Source organism: Vanessa atalanta, chromosome 12 (genome assembly GCF_905147765.1).
Source record: "Vanessa atalanta chromosome 12, ilVanAtal1.2, whole genome shotgun sequence".
Taxonomy (NCBI): domain Eukaryota; kingdom Metazoa; phylum Arthropoda; class Insecta; order Lepidoptera; family Nymphalidae; genus Vanessa; species Vanessa atalanta.
The window spans coordinates 973,832-995,891 of record NC_061882.1 but is presented as its reverse complement, the minus strand read 5'-3'; the positions used below and the strand labels follow the sequence as shown (position 1 = coordinate 995,891).

Genomic DNA, 22,060 nt, shown 5'->3' with positions numbered 1-22,060 from the left:
TGCGGGATCAAATCTTCGACCAAAGGCATCGAAATAAAAATATTTTTATGTGTAGAAAGAATTATTGTGTCAAAAAAACTCTCCGTAGCAGACGGTCGTGAAAAGCCGTGTTTGAAAAGTAGAACACTATGGCATATCGGATTATAAGAGTTATGGAATGCTATATTTCTACACACATACGTATATGTACTTACACTCAGGGCTGAATTATCTATTAAACAGAGTAAGCAAATAGTAGCCCTGCATCGACAAGAGGCCCCCCGATAATAAGTACAGGCACAAGGGACATAACGTCTTATTTCCCAAGATCAATGGCGCATTGCCGATGTAAGGAATGCTTAATTTTTTTACGTCTACAGGCAGTTGTAGCCACTTACCGTCGGTTGCTTCATTTGCCCATTATGGGCAATAACATAAAAAATATATCAGATAATAGATTTATACAAAGATCAGTGTTCATAAAATTGTACTAGGATAAAACTAAATATATAGATATAATCTACAATAATATTGTTAAATATTAATAAATTAATATTATTTCTAGAAAACGTAACAAAAAAAAGCCAGTACAGATGATCGCGTCGAATGCAGGCTGCCTCTGCGGCGTCTTTTCTCCGCCGTTCGATTTCTCCATATTCATATTCACTGAAATATCTCGTGGGAACATCTCGTTATATTAAAACCAGATTTCAAAGCGTGACAAATGTCATAAAATGTAATATTAGCTTTTGAGCAAAATAATCATTTTCGGTAGAAATTTTATAGTAGTTTTCTTAAAACTAAATAACTATGACTGTTTGTTGCGCTTTTACAGCCAAACTTAATCAATGCTATAAAACCTGGACTACAAGAAATGATACAGACCACTTTGATGCGTAACGCCTGACCACCAACCGCTAAAACGCGAGCGAAGCCGCAAACAATAACTAATTACTTACATATTCCAATATTTCCGAAAAATCGTTCATAAAAACAGAAGATATGCGAGTCACCTTCCAAATCTGCTTATTATATTTTTGTTTCATGTATTGTATATAACTAAAAATGCAATTATTTATAATGGCATTTTTAAAAACTTCTAATAAACATGCAATGCTTGCTGATTTCTTAAGGACTATGCAATAGGGATATGCAAGTGTTTCTTAATAACACTGATCAGAATCAGGTGATCAGATCACTGTTTTACCATGCTGGTTCATTTTCGAACACCTTTGATGTTCAATATGTCCTGATACTACACCCAGAATTGGCTAGACATCAACATGTTGTTCAACGTTGAGGAATTCTTTCGTCACAAAATTTTTTGTAGGTATAAACGCTTGTTTATAAAAAAGGGTATTTTACTTTTCAGTTATTTACTACTTTATCGGCTAACATTCGTATCCCCCTTAGCCGTAAACAGTTTATTATATGATCTCCTCTACCCAAAAGTGGTATGGAAGAAATTTGCTACTAAACTACTTTGCAAAAAAATTTGTAGCATGTGAAACAAGATGGACGTTAAGAAACCTTATTTAAATACAGAATACGACACGAGACTCTTTAATACGTAAAGGTTTACAATAATAAAAAAAATATATTTATCAAAATATTATTGATAAAAAATGTCGCATACAAATATAAAGGTTTAACTAACTATTTATAATAATAAAATTTGGACTTTTAAAAATCGCACTAATTAAAACCATTTCTAATTGGAAAGTAAAATAAAATATTTTTAAATTAACACGCTTTAATTAACAAAAAAAAAAAAAGTAACAAATAATCTCTAAATATAAATTTAATTACCGTAAAAGCGTGTAGCTTGTTTGATATCAGTTCGCTCAAATTTTTAATAATTAGCTAGTTAATCCATGAAAATTTACAGAGAAAATACCAACCCAACCCAAATTTTTACGTAAACAAATGATTGTTTTTAAATTTTCGTAGTTAATAAAAACTTTATTACAATTTATATAATTAAAAAAAATATATAAAATTTGTTTCCGATATTCTATTATTCTGGCCGGTCTTCTTTTCATACTGTTAATCAGTAAATCGGTAAATAATTTATTAACCGTAAAACATCATACTTCAACCCACTGTAACTTAGCATGAGGTAACTTTTAATGAAAAGATCCACGCGGAGCAACTGCTATACATAATTCAAAACTCTGTAAGATACCTAAAATTTTTAAGATATATGTATAAAACAATATAGGTAGACGAGAAAATGGACCACCTGATGAAATGGTCACCATCGCCCAAAGATATTGACGTCGTAAAAAGTATGATATATTCCTTACATTAGCAGCCTGTAAATTTCCCACTGGTGGGCTAAGGCCTCCTCTCCCTTTGAGGAGAAGGTTTTGGAGCATATTCCTCCACGCTGCTACAATGGGGGGTGGGTGGAATACAGATGTGGCAGAAATTCGTTGAAATTAGACACATGCAGGTTTCCTCACGATGTTTTCCTTCAACGCCGAGCACGAGATGAATTATAAACACAAATTAAGCACATGAAATTCAGTGGTGCTTGTCTGGGTTTGAACCCCAAATCATCGGTTAAGATGCATCCGTTCTAACCACTGGGCCATCTCGGCTCATATATTCCTTACTAACACATAAACGAAGAGAATAAGATAGAGAATAGTCTTGACAAAAAGATTTAATTTAAAATACACAGATATTTTTCTGTATATATATTTAACAAAAAAAAAACATTAATAAATAATAATAAAATTTTCGTAGATATTTTAGTTTTATCATTTTGTCGCAATCGTCTCGAACCAGTCCGTAATTTCCACACGTAATTAAAACAATATTATAATTGTTTGTATGTGAAAATTTAAATAATACATAATTAACAGCGACACTTACTGAGAACGCTCACGAAATCATTCTAAATACTAGCAACAGTCTGTGAACGTCCCACTGGTGTCAAAAGGAGATATTAAGACCTAGTAACCACCACGCCATTCCTCCATGGCTTGATGGATAAGCAAGTAGTAAATTATTATTCATCACGTGCTATATAGCTATCGAGATAAATTCTAAATACAAATTTAACCACATAAAATTCAGAGCTACTCGGCTGGGAACCGTAAATCTCCGACTGTTCGCGTGTTCTCGCCACTGAGCTCTCTCGACTCTGCTAAGTACAAATCACAATAGCCTCAAGGGGGCTGTCACGCAAATGCCTAATCAAAAACGAATAGAAAGCCCCACGAGATTTAAAACGATTTAATAAACATAATTATCTTACGGAAACAATTAATAAAATATCAAGGGCTTTCACTTAAATTATAAATTTCAACAATAATCAACACTCGAGTAATTATAAATTAAAACTGTGAATAATTACTATTTTATTTTAAATATAAATTTGCAATCAGCGAATGGGAGAAACAATAAAAATAAATACAATTATCATGTTCCGATATTTAAATCTAAGAAAACTAAATCATATTTTGTACAAATACAAATTTCAACTATAATTTTTAAGACAGATTAAGACAGCCGTCTTACTAGTATGAATTTATTGGGTCACCTTTGTTTATAGCTATTTTACAGTGATTGGGCTATGAATGCATGAGCCGAAGTGACCCAGTTGCTAGAATACCTGAGTCTTAACTGATGATTGCGGTTTCAAACTCAGGCAAGAACCACTGAATTTTTATGTGCTTAGTTTATAATTAATCTCGCGATCGGTGGCAAAAGAAAACATCACGAGAAAAACTTTATGTACCAGATGCGAATCTGTCACGTGTGTATAGGGAATGCAGTCCCGGGATCCCGGATCCCGAGATCCCGGGATTCCGACCTTATTCCAGGCCTTAAAATCCCGGGATTAGATCTGTCCAATCCTGGGATTTTCGGGACCTCGGAAGTAGATCTCAACTCAAAGTTGTTTTCTTAGTAAATTTTTATATTTAAGATAATTTCAAGTCATTGTCATTTTGGTTAATGTTTTAGAAGACTATTTTGTTTTTTGTTTGTGCACATTGAAGTTTTAATGATTGTGTTTTATTTTATAATAACCTAAAGTTCCTTATTGTTTCCTGAGAAGAATTTTATGTTTGTTAGTTTTAAAGATGATTTCAAGTTGAAGTTATTTTAGTTAAAAGTTAATGTTTTTTTTTTTGTTTTGATTTTTTCACCTTGACACGGCAGTTGACGAAAGACTGCTGAGTTTAAATAAAAATGATAATCGATGATTTTTTTGTCGTTTTTAATACAATTTTTCAATCCCGAAATCTCGGGATTGTCTTTGTTCAATCCCGTAATCCCGGGATTGAAAAAAGGGGCCGAGATTGCATTCCCTACGTGTGTATCAACCAAACCTGAGGAAGCCCTACTCTAGTTGTGAGACATTTACTGACTCTCACTTTGCTTAAATTTTTTAGTAGACCTGCAGGTGTTTCGGTTGAAATGTTGAGTGAGACAATGTACCCGATACTAGTGATATAACGTCTTAGATACCTTAGCAGGCGGCACATTGACATTTTACAAGCACCTTTGGTTACTAGCACTATTCTTTAGGCAAATAACATTTGCTCATCCCTCGTTTTGAAATAAATAAAAAAATAAATAGGTTATGCCTTCAACGTGCCATTGACTATAGATCTGTAATTACTACCGGCTCACTTACCCACCAAATAAGAAGACGGAAATTATAAGTATTGTTGTTTTGAGCTCTAATAAATGTTCAGTTGTTACGACATAAATGTAACGTAACAAAACCCTATCGATATTTTATCAAACTGAGAGACCAAGTTAAATTGGTCGCATATTTAAACCAAACTGAGTACCTACAAAGTGTATTAATAATATAAAATTCTATTACAATATTGCGAGACCTAACAGTCTAGAGTTTGCCTTTCGAAAACCCCGATTGAAGATTACAACACGACCATACGGCTGCAATGCAATACGTTAAAAAGTTAAACACACACACATACACACACACGAGTACAAAATATGCAATTTACGTAACACAAGTTAAGTGAGTTTAAGTCGATCGAAACGTTGAACTGAAATCGTAACATAGATCTTTATATTGTTTAAAATTATACTCGCCGGATATTCGAATATTAAAAACGGATTTGTTTAAATTCTTTAAAAAGAGAAACATTTTTCTTAACAAATATTTTTATGAAATTAAAAAATAACTTCTAATTCAAGAGCCAATTTCAATCATATGAATTAAGGGAATTACACTTTGTTACAGGCAATTGCAGTTTGTTTACAAAGCTACCACCGGTTCTAAATGCAGATTCTACAGACATAAACCGGCAAGAATGAAATGCAATTAAATTACTATTAAACCGGCTTAAAAATCAATGATCTGCACACGCTTTATTAAGTATCTGTATACATATTATAATTGTTAACGTAACTCTGCCTATCTGTTGCGCTCTCTGACAAACACTGAACTGAATTTGATTCATATGATTCTGTATGAAGCAATCTCGAACCCAAAGGAATGACAAACTTTATACTTAAAACCTACGACCGCCCAACCGTCCCTTTCGAAACACGCAGACAAAGTCACAGGCGAAAACTAGTAAATAACATAATAAGAAATACCTAAATCTAAGTTTTGTTTACCTTTTTTCCTACTTCCATTGAAATATGCTATAGCCTTTTGTCGAGTAATATTTCTAGCCGAATTTTCCTATAAACTTTTTTACGTTAAATATAAATTATTGTCTGGACTAAATTAATAAAATATCTGCGTTATTTAATTCTAGAAACGAATAATACAGGAAGAACGTACTTATTTATTGTTGGCCTAATGATCGGTTCAATTTATAAGTCGCTAAATAAACATTTATATCAGACGATGTGTCATTGGAGATTCATCACGTATAGCTGAGTCAATAGATTACCAATCTAAACAAGACTACATAAAATATTAATTACTTAATATAATTGTTCTCAGTTGTGGGGGCATTGTGCAAGCCCGGGTAGGTACCGCCTATCCCATATTCTACCGCCAAACAGCAATACTAAGTATGTTACAAGTTTTACAAGCATTATCGTTACAAACTGCGCGTCATCGCAAGCCGCGGATTCACATTGTATATACTAATATTATAAATGCTAAAGTTACTCCGCCTGTCAATCTGTCTGTCCGTCTATTTCTCTTACTATTTTCTAACTTCCTATGAAGCAAGCCTGAATTCAAAGGAAGGACGACAGACCCCTAAAACACGAACAAAGTCGCCGGTGCTTAAGATATTTACGAGTATATAGCCTTCAGTAGAGTGTACACTATTTCAATTTCATCAGATGCTAAGTAGGTTATCTAAACTAGCTAAGGCTGCGTTGTAGTGCATTAGACAGGAAGGTGTTATCTAAGTTTCTGCGTTACAAAGCAAGCGAGTTGCCCTATTAAAGCCTTGTCAAACGCTCTAATCGGATAATGTTGATATCGTTTATTAGCTGTATTACATGCTAAATACTATGTCGTTGCACCCGAAACCCGAATGCCTCGTTGGTCTAGTGGTATCTGATCATTATATAAAGGCTCAGATCCCGAGGTTCTGGGTTCAAAACCAATATCGGGCCAATAAAAATTTATCGGATTTTTCTGTCGAAAAACACTTAGTAACAGCTCAGTCTCGAAGTTGGGAAGTGTGTACATTCCCGTGGTTGCGTATGGTAAGTACGTTAAGTCATGGTGCTGCACCTGAACTCTTTCCGGTCAGGTCGGATTTGCTTAGTAAAACCAAATAAACAAAAGAAATAGTACCTCGATTAATTTGAAAATTATGATTACCATAAAAAATACTAATGAAACAAGCACACGCGATACAATAAATACGATTACATTAGCAATATGACTTGCTTTATCATTCAGAGATTTTATCGAAAGCTATACTAATATTATAAACGCGAAAGTAACTCCGTCTGTCATTCTGCCTGTTACACTGTCACGGCTGAACCGATTTTGATAATATTTGGTACGAAGCAAGCTTAAAGTCCAAGGAAGGACATAGACTACTTTTTATAGGTGACATCTAACGACAAATCTTTAAAACGCTAGCGTAATCGGGGGCAACGACTAGTTGTATATAAAAAGCTAAAATGGACCAGTTCAAACCCTACTCTTTCTACAACGATTCAATCCACCAACGTATTCTGAAGCAGAGTGATATCGTAACCTCCTTCACCCCATAAGCAGATCTTAGCCTAGCTGTGGCATTTATATTATTGTATAACTAAATACATATTTATACGATGTAAAATATGATATATCCTAATCTACTAATAAGTATCCGTGAAATTAATCCACATCCGTCACGCCGTCCGTCAATCATCATCAAATTATTGTCACCCGAGCGTCTATAGTTGCAATTACCTTATCGATTGGTTAATAATTAAATGCTTCGTTAGTCTATCTGAGAACTGTTAATAAGGATTGTTATAACAAATATCATATCAAGGGCTATGAATTATAAAAATAAATATAATAGAAGATTTGTATGTTTTACATTCGTCATACATACATTATCATAGCATTCAATTTGATGAAACTTTAGCGAGGTTTCAACGAGCCCAAATTTTTGTCCTTAAAAGGCACGACGTTTAGTATATTTTGTCCACCACGAGCAAAGACGAGACTGGTTGCTAAATATATTTCAATTCTAAAAATGTGTAAATACCTCTATTTATTTTAATAAATATATACGTTTAAAAAAGTAACTCGTTTCGAATCGCAAAGATACTATATAAACATATGTATGTAGGCAGTTTACAATTAAGATTATTATGTCTATAAGAGTAGTCGATCCCCATGAGGTACTTACATTTAGAAATTGCTAGATTTTGAAATTCGAAAAAATGTTCATCGAAATTACGTAGAATAGAAGTTTTATTACCGGAAAAAATTGAATAATTTACCGTGGCATGATCGACATGCAAGTTCTCAATTTGACCACGTTTAATTCAGCTCAGCTATTTTAGTTTCATAAAAACGAGTTAACGTCATATCAGAACGTAAGCGATAATGAATTGACATTCAAACTAAAAGTCACATGAACGTTAGCTAATTCAACATTTTCGTAATGTGAGCTATTTCTGCTATACTTGAAACTCGATGTAGAAATCGATTCTGACATTAAGAGACACTCACCGAAATAACTTAACCGTAACTTAACTAAGTCGCGTTATAAGAATAGTTTGTCTGAATCTAACTTAAAAACAACAGCCATTTACTTGAACAAAATAATTTATTCACAAATTTTCCTTAAATTTTTCCTTTCATTTATTCACAAATTTACTTGGTGGTAGGGCTTTGTGCAAGCCCGTCTGGGTAGGTACCACCCACTCATCAGATATTCTACCGCCAAATAACAGTACACTGTATTGTTGTGTATCGGTTAGAAGGGTGAGTGAGCCAGTGTAATCACAGGCACAAGGGACATAACATCTTAGTTCCCAAGGTTGGTGGCGCATAGATGATGTAAGGAATGGTTAATATTTCTTACAGCGCCTTTGTCTATGGGCGGTGGTGACCACTTACCATCAGGCGGCCCATATGCTCGTTCGCCAACCAATGCCATAAAAAACAAAAAAAAAAAACAAATCATTCTTACACGACTGCCCAAGAAAGAAGTGTAATGCTATGCCATGCATGTATGTATGTACGTTTCGTTATTCCACCATAACTTTCTTTAAATCTGAACACAATAATCCATAAATACTGTTTTTGCAGAAATAAAATACAAATATAAAATATGGCCTTCACATATTCATATTTTCATAAGCATTAGCATTAGCATTAGCAGCCCGTAAATGTCCCACTGCTGGGATAAAGGCCTCCTCTCCCTTTGAGGAGAAAGTTTGGAGCATATTCCACCACGCTGCTCCAATGCGGGTTGGCGGAATACACATGTGGCAGAACGCAGGTTTCCTCACGATGTTTTCCTTCACCGCCGAGCACGAGATGAATTATAAACACAAATTAAGCACATGAAATTTCAGTGGTGCCTGCCTGGGTTTGAACCCGAAATCATCGGTTAAGATGCACGCGTTCTAACCACTGGGCCATCTCGGCCATATTTTCATTATTTCATAATCAAAATCAAAATATTCTTTATTCAAGTAGGCTTATAAAAGTTAATTTCAATCGTTATATACAGAAAATTGATTCTACCGAGAAGAACCGGCAAAGAAACTCAGTAACACTCTTCCAATATTTTACTTACAGAGTAGATCAGTAAAGTACAATTATTTTTTTATATATCCTGCCTAGAATTCAATAAATACTACGTCCACTCATTTATAATATACTATAATATTGTATTGAGTAACATACATTATTTATCAACAATTTTTTGAAACGAGCTTTAGTTTTTTTTTTTTTAAACTACGCAACGGATTTTAATGCGACTTTCATTAATTATCAGAGTTATTCAAAAGGAGGTTCTTATACTATCTACGATGTAAGTCATTAGACAATAGAGGGCGCTATAATATTTCAACTGATAGCCATGAATATTGAAGAGAGACAGGACAACGTCTGTCGAGCTTTGCTGGCATAAAATAAACAAAACGAACCTTTATAATATTAGTAGGGTTAGACGATAGTTAATATGTTACGCTGACTGAAAGCTAGCGTGGGTCAAGTTGCGTGTCGCGAATCGGAAGCAATTTGCTTCTAACGCGATAATAATTCCCGATCGTCTAATGGATCAGTGGATCGGTGTAAAATTAGACGTCGTTTATATTACGTATACGAAAAGATGATATACGCCTTAATAGTTCAAAGGTATAAGGATCGACTCTACCGAATAGCTTAACATTTATTTTTTTTCATAATTTGTAAGGCTTGCCAATTATCATTGCAACGACGATACAATAATTATCATGTCATTATTTATTACAGTATTATAATAAAGACAAAGCAAATGCTAACTTATTTCACAAGACCAACGAGGATTTCCGTTCATTACAATATATGAGGATTATAACGTTTCATAAAATGTGTTTTAAGTAATAAATAACATTTTATATGAGTATAACTTAGCTAATATATAGTAGTACAAGTTGGAAACAAAACGGTCGCCTCCTGTCCAGTGGCGTAGCTATCATAAGGTAGGGTGATGGCGTGCATCTAAAGCTGCATCCATATGTTCTTTTGCCGGATCGTACTTCCGTTTAACATCAGGGTCGCGACCCAAAAAACTCTAGACGTAAAGTTTAAACAACACGTTTCGGTAATGTCGCTACGATTATCACGTGTTCATATCTGTGTAAGGTGTCGTCTTTGAACGCGGTTAAATAACCAACACATTTTGAATTGGAGTTTACATGTATCCGATCGGAGCGTACCCGTATCCGATATCGATAAAAGAACATAGGTAACTGAAAGCGAGGGGGACCGATATAGAAGATACTAAATATCTTCTATATCGGTCCCCCTCGCCTCGACTTTAATTTAAAAACAATCATAAACTTAGAAGAAAAACACGCTTAGTTTTTCGATAAGGCTTTTCACATTTCCTAACTGAAGGTATTTTTAATTTAGGCTATTCAAGGTTGAGAGTGCATAAATGTGCTTTTAATTTTGTACATTTTTACAGTCACTATTTAAAGTTATTTATTTTATTTTAATTCATACGGTCAAATAGATTCTGCTTCAAAGCAAACTAGTCGTTTGCGCTAGTTTTCAATACACGCATCAGTGTAAATAAAGTAGGTATGAGTAAGATGTGTTTATTTGAATAGATGAGAACAGAACCGTGGGAATATTTTGTAATAAGTGACTTGCGAAGAACCAGTTAACGTTACAAATAATAAACAATTTCGTTGACAGACAATATAAAGCATACTTAATATTTGTTACGTAAAACTAATTACAATATTGACAAAAATTAAAATGTACTTTTAATAATCACTAAGTAAATTATAAATAATTTCAAAAGAAAATTCCACGAAGCTACTCTAATACCGGTTATAGATACACATATTGCAGCGTATCCATCCGCCATGAACCAATTTTTCTCATGAAGTTTCAACACTGGATGAATTACAAACTTAAAGTAACCACATAAAAATCTATGATATTTTTTTTACCAAATTTTTTGGCGGATTATCAAATGATCACCTGATAAATGACACCAGTATATAGATATTGGCACGACAAGAAATATTCACCTCCATTGGTAACAAGGATATTGTATCCCTTGTGCATATTGTCACCCTGGTTCCTAACTCTTCATTTATAACAACTATACCAAGTAATACTGTTTAGCGTTGAAACATACATATATTTTTTATATGGTTAAGAACCACTTAGGAATAGCCAAAATTGTGTTAATTACAAGCTTATCACGATCGAAGCAACCTTAACATCACTAAGCATCACTGGATATCACAAGCGATCCATATGCTTACAAAATTATAAAGGCGAAAGTTTTGTATGTGTGGATGTTTGATAATCTTTCAATCGAAAACTCGAGAATGGATTTTAATGAAACTTTACTATAACATAGCTTATAAATCAAAATAACACAAGCTATAATTTAAAAATATATTGTGTGAATAATACCTGACAACCAAGCCCTAATACGCGATACAAGCCGGGGGCGTAAACTAGTATTGGGCGTAGTATCATAACACTTTGTAATTGACTACGAAGTGACGGGAACACATAATGTAAGTGATATCACTTAGCACAGTGTTTGTTGATCCGAATTTCGATACTTCATCTCGTTCCGCGGCGACCGCCATACGGGCCAGCCAACTGTAAACTCTCCGCTACAAAGCGTCTGCTACGTCTGTTTGCATGACAATCTATTTGTCTTTACAAATAAATATAATTCAAGTGTCGCTCGCGATTTGGTTTAACTGTTTTATTATTATACGATCATGTGGTACACGGGAACAGCCAAATGATTACCAAATTTTTAGTCCATTTGTATGAGGTTATCTTATAAATAGCTAAACCAATTATACTAGAACTACATATGTACAACATTAACAGCCTGTAAGGTCTCCGCTCCCTTTGAGAAGGTTTTGGAGCATATTTCACCTGCTCTACTTTCTACTGCTCAAATGCGTAGACTTTCGTTGAAATTAGACACATGCAGGTTTCCTCACGATGTTTTCCTTCACCGCCGAGCACGAAATGAAATATAAACACAAAATAAGCACATGAAAATTCAGTGGTGCATGCCTAGGTTTGAACCACAATCATCGATTAAGATGCACACGTTCTAACCACTGGACCATCTCGGCTCACAGAACTACATGTTATGTATTATGGCAAAAATATTCATGTATTATATACAAAATTGGATCGGCGTGTTGTTGTTGATAGTTTGTTATTGAAGGATTCGCGATGTTTCGAAAATCCCGAATTTCGGTCATGGTAGTAAATATCAAGGAATAGTTCAAAATTAAAGTGCTCAAGTAATTATGGAAGCGCAAAAAACCGTTTATGCAAATAGAAGGTGTTATATTCCGAGAAGTTCGTCAAACACGAAAGTTATTATCCGGGACATAGAAATGTACTACTACCTTCTACTTACTTCCTAAATCGAAGTTGATACTGAAAATGTTTCCAGGCCCTCAGATTGGGTAGCATTATACACTTACGACTATATGAACAAAACCATAATATTAAATTACCTGTTATATTATGTCTAGTAGACAAACATCAGCATAAAACATATAGCGTACCTGAAACAATACAACACACAGATAACTAAATGAAAATATTAAAGGTAAAATCAAATTATTCAAAATTAATTAAGGACTAATTATGAATCTATTGTTTAAGCTTTGTAAATAATACAATAAATTGTGTTAAGCTAAAACAATAACACACCTCAATTTTGTAATAAACACTAAAAGCCTTACTTTTACGTTTTAATTATGCCAATTAATAAATTTCAATTACATTTTAAAAAAAAACTTTGATTAATAAGGCGCATAACTCGATAGAGGTTTATATATACTAGAGACCCGCACCGACTTCGCAGGTGGACAATGATGATAAAAATTAAAAAGTAAAGGATAAGAAATGGTTAATTGTGGGTTATCTCTAAGAGATAGACATATACTATCGCGGACTTTTTTGAAGAACTTTTTAAGGTGTACAAAACTGTAGTACATTATTTTTATCTATCTCGTAGGGTTCAGCCAGCGTTTGCAATGTAAGCGCAAAAAATGTGTTTAATTACGACATCTCTTCAGAAACCACTAAAATTATCAATGTTTCTCTACGATATTTGGCATGTATTATACATATAAACCTTCCGCTTGAATCAATCTATCTATTAAAACTGCATCAAAATCAGTTGTGTAATTTAAAGATCAAAGCATACACAGAGACTGACGGCGGTAAGCGAGTTTGTTTATACTATGTAAGGATGATGTAAATGATAAAAAAGTGTGGAGTCAGTATTCGTTGATTTCCATTCAGGATGTTTAATAATATTTGGTTTTTCTCGGTAGAACCTACATCCCGAACCGGTGATAGCTATAAATGTAATTCAATCATGTAATATGACTTAAAGGTGCTCACAAGAGCCCACTTGAATGAAGTATATTTTTAAATAATTATTAATAGTAGTAACTATTCACTCGAAATAGATCACCATCACCATAAACCCACTTCACCCAAACACCTGACACCACCTCCTATGAACTTAAGATGAATAAACACACACACACCAAAACATCGTTAGTGACACTTGCTAAAGTTTGAAGTTTAAACGAATCTCCGGTGGACAAACACGTGATATCTTTGCCCAGCAGTGGTTTAATCTCTTATCAAAATCCTCAGAAGTGCCTGCACATTCTATATCATATTATTAAAGAATATTTAAATATACATGCTAACAGCCATATTTAAATACTCATTGTTTTATTCAAAAAGCACTTTATTATACAAAATCCGGTTGTCTTAAAGGGAATTAAGTTGTCTTAAGCCTAAAGGAGATATTGTATAAGCGCTGACGTGGATGATTAATGAAACCTCGGAGAAAATAAACGTTTACTTATAGCTTTATATCATTATATTATAATAAGAAATATATGTGATTTTTTATTTATAAAACTGGCACACATGCCAAGATGTAGTGAAAAAAGCGTGAGTATACGAGATACTTGTTGACTTCCAGGCAGGATATATTACATACATATATAATTGTATTTAACTAACATGACCGTATTTTTAAATGTTGAAAAAGAGTATGTAGAACCTACATTTCGAACCGCCGGTAGCTTCACTTAATAAAGTATGTTAAATGACGATTCAAAAGTGCTTGTAAAGCCCACTTGAATAAAGTATATTTTGATTTTGATGATAAATAATATTTCAAATATGCTCCATTAACTGTTTCAATACACTACACACTTACACTAGCGAACTCCTCCAGAACACAACAGAACATTGCTAAGTAATGTTTAGAGGGAGAAAAAGATAATGCGTAAGAATACTAAACCAGACAGAGTTGCACAAAGCCTTCACATCAATGGTTCACAACTATAGCTGAACCCAGACTTAGCGCTGTTATTGACATTGCGCTTTGTTTAAATTTTCCGTAAAATTATTATAGCTCCTCATTTAAAAGAATATCACGGTGAACTGCTAATTTAAACCGAGCAAAGTCTGGAAGGCCAGCTATACTAGCTGCAAGTACTAATTGCACTAAATAAATATGATTTAATGATAACAAGATCAAATAACGAAGTTCTTAACAAACCGCTAATAACACGAACCGTAATAAAATTCTATTAACGGCTTGTTTAACTCCAATATTCATTAAAACAAAGCCGGATCACAACAATGTACCGGCGTTGTATATTTTACGACGCAAGTAGCTATTAGATATAATCCCCGACCCGACGTCCTGTTTCTTAGCCGTTTAAGCTCCATCTTAGAACCATTATACACTTTAACTTAGTCTTTTTTTTAATTCAATAATAATCACAAACATTTCAAAACAATGTGATTCTGCTGCAGGAGAAAAATTGACGTTCTATTTGCAGACGAGACTTCATCGCGAGAATAGACTAAAGTCACTCTCAACACGTAATGGTACTTTCAGCCTGATCGTTTTCGGAAACGGCAGCTTATCTCAAGGGAGACCAAGCAATTGTACAGGACATTTTATAGTGCACAAGTGTGCGCAACCACCAAGATGTCATCTCCTACTCCGAGGAGACGGCAAATCCAACACGACCAGAAAGAGTTGAGGCGCTAGACCAACGGCTTTTACATGCTTTCCGGGGAAAGCACAATGAGAAAGGAGAGAGAGTGGTCATCCTGCTTGGCTAATTATCTCGAGGTTGCCCTCCTTGCCCAGGCTTATCCTCAACCGTAGCAAACAGCTACCGTGTCATTATGTTTTGACCCAGTGGGTCAGGGTATAATTGACCCAGTGGAATGTCCTAAATTGGTTGGTTGTCGTATCCGGATGGATGTCAAATCCGAGAGGTTAACATGTCCGGTGATTGCAAGAGAAAGATACACAAGGTTACTGATTTTTTTGATGATTCGGCCCGACCTAGGATTTGAACCCAACATATCTATATCTACGACCTTATATCTAGTCATTAGACCGACGAGGCAGTGGTGATCGCGAATCAATCAATCGAATACGTAAGAACCCGTATGAAAACCAATCCAACAGCGAAACAAATCCAAAGGAGGATCGGCGTCGGGCCGTAAAAATCTACCGAGCTCTTTCCATACAGCTTACACACTGCAAAACAAATAAATGGGATAAAGACAGATAAACAAGCGATTGATGAAGATCAACACAAGCCTTTTTTTTTATAGGTTTTCGAAACTCATCGGCATTTTCACAAATTGAGTAAAAGTAGGAAACAAGTTCTTATACAGTATGACACAACACTAAAGGCGTTTATATTATACATGTATAAGAAAAAAACTAAAAACTACCCAACTTTAAAAAAGACAAGTTAGTATTATGTTTTGGTTTGAAGGGTGAGTGAGACAGGGTTAGTAAGGGTTGGTTAATATTTCTTAAGTTTAGCACGATATAAACACGGTGGAGATGTGCAGACTATGGGGCTGCTGCCTATCTACCTACAATAACATAATAATTTAAAAAAAAAACATACAAAAAATAATAAGGATTTATATGTTTGATTTTTTGTCGATCACAAATCTGAATGAAATTTGACAAAAATTTCACTTAAAAAATGATCTCCAAATGTTTAATTCACGCCAAGTGAAGCAAATTAACAGCAACTAATTAAACAATAAAATATGAATAATTTAAAAAGTTATTTTTCTTTTTTTAGAAAAATTATTTATAAGTAAACAAATTATACGTTAATTACAAAACGGGAGATCGTTCGTTCGTGACGCACAAATTATACGCGCTCTACATTTCATTTTCTATTAGCCTTAAGTCCTTAAATCCGGCAGTCGATTGCCACAGAGTATAAAGTCTATCAAAGTAACATCCAAGTCTCTGGAATGGCTGCAGTATAATAAGCAAAATACTCCTCGTAACAGCCGCATCCTATCCACTTTATAGGACATTTCATTTATTCCATTCACTTATTTCCGACGGAGGGATCCTTCGTTACGAGCGAGTGCGTTTCGTAAACAAACCTAATTCAGAGTACAATACAATGTTTCTTTCCAATTTAACAAATTAAATATTTTCCAACAAACGAATTATTCATTCATTTTTTTTTTCATTCGACATATGTTATTTTTTGTTGATAAATATCTTTTCTAATTTTGATGCCATATTATTTACGTAAGTAATTACTAAGACGATACTTGAATTCAATATTGTAACCACGCCGTCCACTAGTTATTAAGACCTCATATTCAATAAAATCAAAAAAATATATCTAAATAGACTTTAGACAAGTACTTTTGAAGCATGAGGCGCTACCACCGGCTCGGAATGTAAATTCTACCGAGGAGAACCGGCAAGAAACTCAGTAGTTACTTTTTTTAGCACCAATATTAAGATAACCTCCTGACTGATGTCTGTCACGAGCATTCTCATTGGCGCTGTAAGAGCCGATAAGGCGCAGTGGTTAGAACGCATGCATCTTATCAAAAATTGGGTTCAAATCCGTGTAGTATCCGTGATCGGCGGTGAAGGAAACTTGCATATGTCTAATTTCAATTAAATCCTGCCAAATGTGTATCTGGCAACCCTTATTGGGGCAGTGTGATGCTGTATCACAGAAAATCAACTAAAGTGCTTGTAAACAAGTGCACTCTTTATTCCTCTTATAATCCTTTAGAATGGTAATCGGACAGGACCGGAGAGTTTGGTATCAGGATGTTTAAATGCTTTCTCGGGGCAGCAACGATGTCTCGAAAAAAAAACGCAATATCTATACCCGAGTTTGAACCCAGGGCCTGAAGACCGCTTATCCCTCGTTATAAGCTAAAAGCAGAATAACTAAAAAATAATAATGTTACGACGATATCTCCAAGCTTTTACTGGAAATTTAATGAGAGAAAACCTCAATTTTATTCTTCGGAACACAAAAAAAAATAAAACAATGAAAGGCACGAATTTTCGAATAAATTTCGAATTTTCGTCAATCAACAAACGCGACTTCTAAATCGTAACTCGTTTATATGTAGTAGTTATGTCGTCGATATCTGACACTGTTATTGTTACAGAACATCGAATAAAAGTGAAACCTCAAATTTGTGAAGAAAGTACGAGCGCATTTTTATATTCCGAAAAGGTTTTATATTAACGACAGCGATTTAAATATTTAGTGACGTACAAAATTAAATCGTCGCGTTTATTTGTTTAAAAAAAATCGCTATCTTTATAAATGCAAATATTAGTAATCGGCGGTAGTTTTCGAGTTTTATTACAAAATAATTTACGTACTGTGTATACAAGCTGCGAACATTTTTGCACATGTTTCGACTCTTCCTAATTATTTTTATAACGAATCAAGAATATTTCCTGATAAAATAACTGTGCAATATAGTCTCATTCTTGGAATATAACGCATCACATTATCGAGGACATAAGTGAAAACGTTCTTTGACGATTCAAATCAATAATACGATTTAAAAAAAAATAACAAAAAAAAAAATGTAAATAATAGAACATTTGATAATTTTGAAATGTTATTTTTTTTATTTTGATGTAATATTGTACCTGTTAGTTGTCCTATTGAAAATAAAATAATACTAGTAGTCGCTCGCATTTAAGGTGCTGCTCGTTGGGTGTAGGCATAGAAAGGTAGCCTTTGTCCTTTCTTGGAGTTCAAGCTCGCTACATACTTAATTGCATCGCATTCGCTTCAGTGGTTTACATACTTTCGCATGTATAATGTTTGTATAGATATTTGATATTAAAATAATTCGACACCGTTTCACCAATCAACACGAAAGTTGGAACATATTATTTCTTTTGTTTTATAGAAAAAAATATTCTACGAATACTGTTTATTTTGTTATCTATATTAGAGGCCTATTATTTTATTTGTTTTTTTTTTTTTATAATATCGGTCGGTGGACTGGCGAATGGGCTACCTGGTAGTAATTGATAGTACCCATAATCATTGGCGCTGTAAGAGATATTAACCATTCTTTACAACGCGTATGCGCCACCATCTAAATGTGTTTGGATGATACTTCATTGTAGCAAAATATTACCCTATAATGGCTATTTTTCTCGTTATGTTTTGCTTTATGACTAACTAAGAAGTTAAACTACAAACACATGAAATGTCAAAATGTACTACCCTGTTTGCTGGTATTTAAACTTCTGACTATGAAATAGGTGGTGATCGAACAGGAAGCTTACCTGAAAAAGTGACTACCACTTCTCATTGACATAATATGGCTGGCTTATCATAATGCCCGTATAAAGAACCACAGATATTAAATCACTAACGGGCTGACGGATCTCTAGGCCTATGAGGCCTTGACCGTACCCAGTCTGACCTAGGCCTGGCAGCAAGCCGCCACACACACTATTATATAGATGATAAAAGAGCTTGGAGTTGTATTCATTGTTATTGTTTATGATACTAGATTTATAGTAAATACAACTCTATGATTATTAAATGCATATTTTTTATTGTGATATGTGTGTTTGTACACTGACACCTGTCCAGTAGAGATAATATATGCGCCTGGTGTAACAAGACTATTGTAAGTACTTGTCTCTTACTTGAAAGAGTAATTGCTAAAGTTTCTTGATAGTTCTTCAAGGTAGAATTTATTTTACGAAATTGTGGCTTTTTACAATAAATTTGACCTTGTAAAATCGCGATTGAAAAGTGCTTGTAAGAATACTTGAATAAAATATGTTATTTTTTTATAAATACCTCGACTGTCGTATCTCTGCTTATATAATGGAGTATATAAACGAAATCTATCTATATGTATTGTGAAACACTTTATTTAACTGGTCCCCCAGATACCTAGTAGACAGTAACATTACGCCATCCCCGTAGTTAACCTCAATAACCCTCTAGACCATAATATGATTATATTCAAGATAGCCTAGAATATTCTATTAGGCGCGACCCTAATAAATTGGATATCTACTTGAACAGCTAAAATCTTATTAGCACACGTGGGCAAATTTAGGAATATTTAATTTACATTTACCTAAAGTTTATACGTATAAAATTAAACTAAAATAGTTTTTAAAGATATTTCTTAAAGTAAACTGCTCTATTAATTTTTCAAAAGTGAGGTAGGGTTACTAACTAAAATAAACAATAAGATTAATTTAAAAGAAACTACAAATAACAAAAAACAGTTAATGTAATTGTATTTTTTGCTATCAAATTTACTCTTAGTTGTCTCACGCACACTAAGAGTATGTAAGCATGTCCGTTACTCACTCATACTAATGCAAACAACAATTATTTAATATGGAGGGGCGCGCCTTTGGGAGTAAATATATCCATAAATTGCGATGCAACCACTTTTTCGCCCTTTAAATCAATGCGGGACGAGACGTTGTGCTCTACGGATCTATGTCAATTACTTTTCAGGGGGTCAACGAGGAATCTTAATGCGACAAACTTAAACATATATATATAAAACAAATATCTAGTAATTCTACGTAAATAAAAAATAATTTTATTTAAAATTTAGTCACAAGTTAAGTAAAACAAAATCTCGTAAAAAGTCGAGCATCGTAATATAAAATAATAATAATAAAATATGAAACGGCACTGAATTATTGAAGCTACACAATTGAACGCAATTAAAATTGTTTTGAAAAGATATTCCACCATCGACCACTTCACTCGACACTTCCGAGTTAAAATCGAGTATCGTTAGCATTTAACGAGATAATATTTCAGTACGACTAACGATGTTGTAAAACGAGAAAGTACCACCTGTAATTTGTATGCGAAGTTGAATCTCTGACGCCGTAAAACGAACACTCCCGTTGCATTGTCAATGTTGACTTGGATCCTGAAAATTTACAGTTGCGCACCACATCGGGAACTAGTCATTTTTATGGGGAATAAAAGCTTTTTTTACAAGCTTTTATTTAACTTGCAATGTAAGGATGTACGGGTGAAATCTTGCAACTCAATCTAGAAGCAGATGTCTTCGACCGATTGAGCTGAAATTTTGGATCCACGTTCAATTTGGATGACAATGCATGGTTAACTGTGACGTCATTCTAAATCCTATATGGAATACCCACGGTGGATAAATTTTTTTTAATCCATTCCATCCATTTTAGTCCTCTCATTTATTTAGATCGAAAAATTTAATAGATAAATTTATTCACATCAAATTGTTTAATTTACTTGTTTATCTACAAGCACATTACGACAAGCTTTTATATCATATAAATTGTATCAAATATGTAATGACGTTATAATTTAACAGTAAAAGTTTCAGTGTAAAGTTTATTTTATTCTTTGTAGCAATTTTTTTACAAGCCCGTCTAGGTAGGTACCACCCACTCATCAGATATTCTACCTCCAAATAGCTTTAGTCTTAATTGTTGTGTTCCGGTTTGAAGGGTGAGTGAGCCAGTGTAACTACAAGCACAAGGGACATAATATCTTAGTTCCCAAGGTTGATGGCGCATTGGCGATGTAAGGAATGATTAATAATTTTTAAAGCACCATTGTCTATGGGCGGTTGTCACCACATACCAAAAAAAGAAACTAGCTTGGTTCATAATTAGATAAAGCTGTTGATCCTGGGCCTGAACTTTTTCCGTTCATGTCAGATTACAGTCCTAACGGACCATTGGAATACGTATAAGCTGTATCTCTGTTTGCGCCCAAACTTGTGCATTTTAGTCTCCATTAAGTATTTCCGCGCAAAAAATAACAAACAAAAGCTAAACGCCAAAATGGTTCTTTTAAAATAAAGACATTAAACCTCATTTCCCCAAAAGCTTGGTGCTTCAGCTCTTTCCACTATATCTTGTTGCATTTTTCGTATCTTTATTGGAATTTAAATAAAGAATTTCGCCAAACGTAGATTCCCGCACGATAGTGTTTACCAAAAATACATATAACAATATTATTGACCTTTCCGTGAATCTATCTATGCAGGAGTAACGCGGAAAACGTCGATGAATTTTAATGAAGCTCGATATGGCATCGTTATGGATGGCTTAGCATGAAGGCTACCTCGTTCTACATCTTCCTTTTACATATAATATAATATGCTTATATATACTGTAAACTTAACAAAATATGTCCAAAATAAAATCCGTAATGATCACAATCACTTTCTTTAATTTTCCCTTGACTTAACAATTTACTCTTTTTATCATTTCTTTTGTTTTCCCTTCAACGCTCAAAACCGAATTAATCAAATTACCGTATCATCCTTTCCCGTACACATTTTGTTGCCATTCACAAAATATAACTACCGGCAGTCATTATTGTTAATAAAAATATAAAAATAAATTGAAAAATAATAATTTAAAAAATTTAATAAAAGTCGACTTACAATAAGTACATATATATGTTTATCCATATTAAATAAAGCACAAGGATGAGACAAGTCATTTTATTTTTATATACGACTTTAAATGCAGTTAGACCCCAGCTCCTCCAATCAGACTTTCTACGAAAGAACTACCTTGTACTTCAT

The 22,060-nt window shown here is 33.9% G+C and overlaps 1 protein-coding gene across 3 annotated transcripts in view; it reads right to left on the bottom strand.

The window, feature by feature from the left end:
* Window positions 1–22,060, bottom strand: part of LOC125067624 (furin-like protease 2) — a 260,136-nt gene that overhangs the window by 213,598 nt on the left and 24,478 nt on the right. For 2 of the 3 annotated variants that reach the window (XM_047676310.1, XM_047676314.1), the window contains exon 2: window positions 12,622–12,672. The exons of the other annotated variant lie outside the window; for it this stretch is intronic. The gene's annotated coding sequence lies outside the window, so the exon portion shown is untranslated. The remainder of the gene's footprint in view (window positions 1–12,621; window positions 12,673–22,060) is intronic. 3 annotated transcript variants of the gene reach the window in all.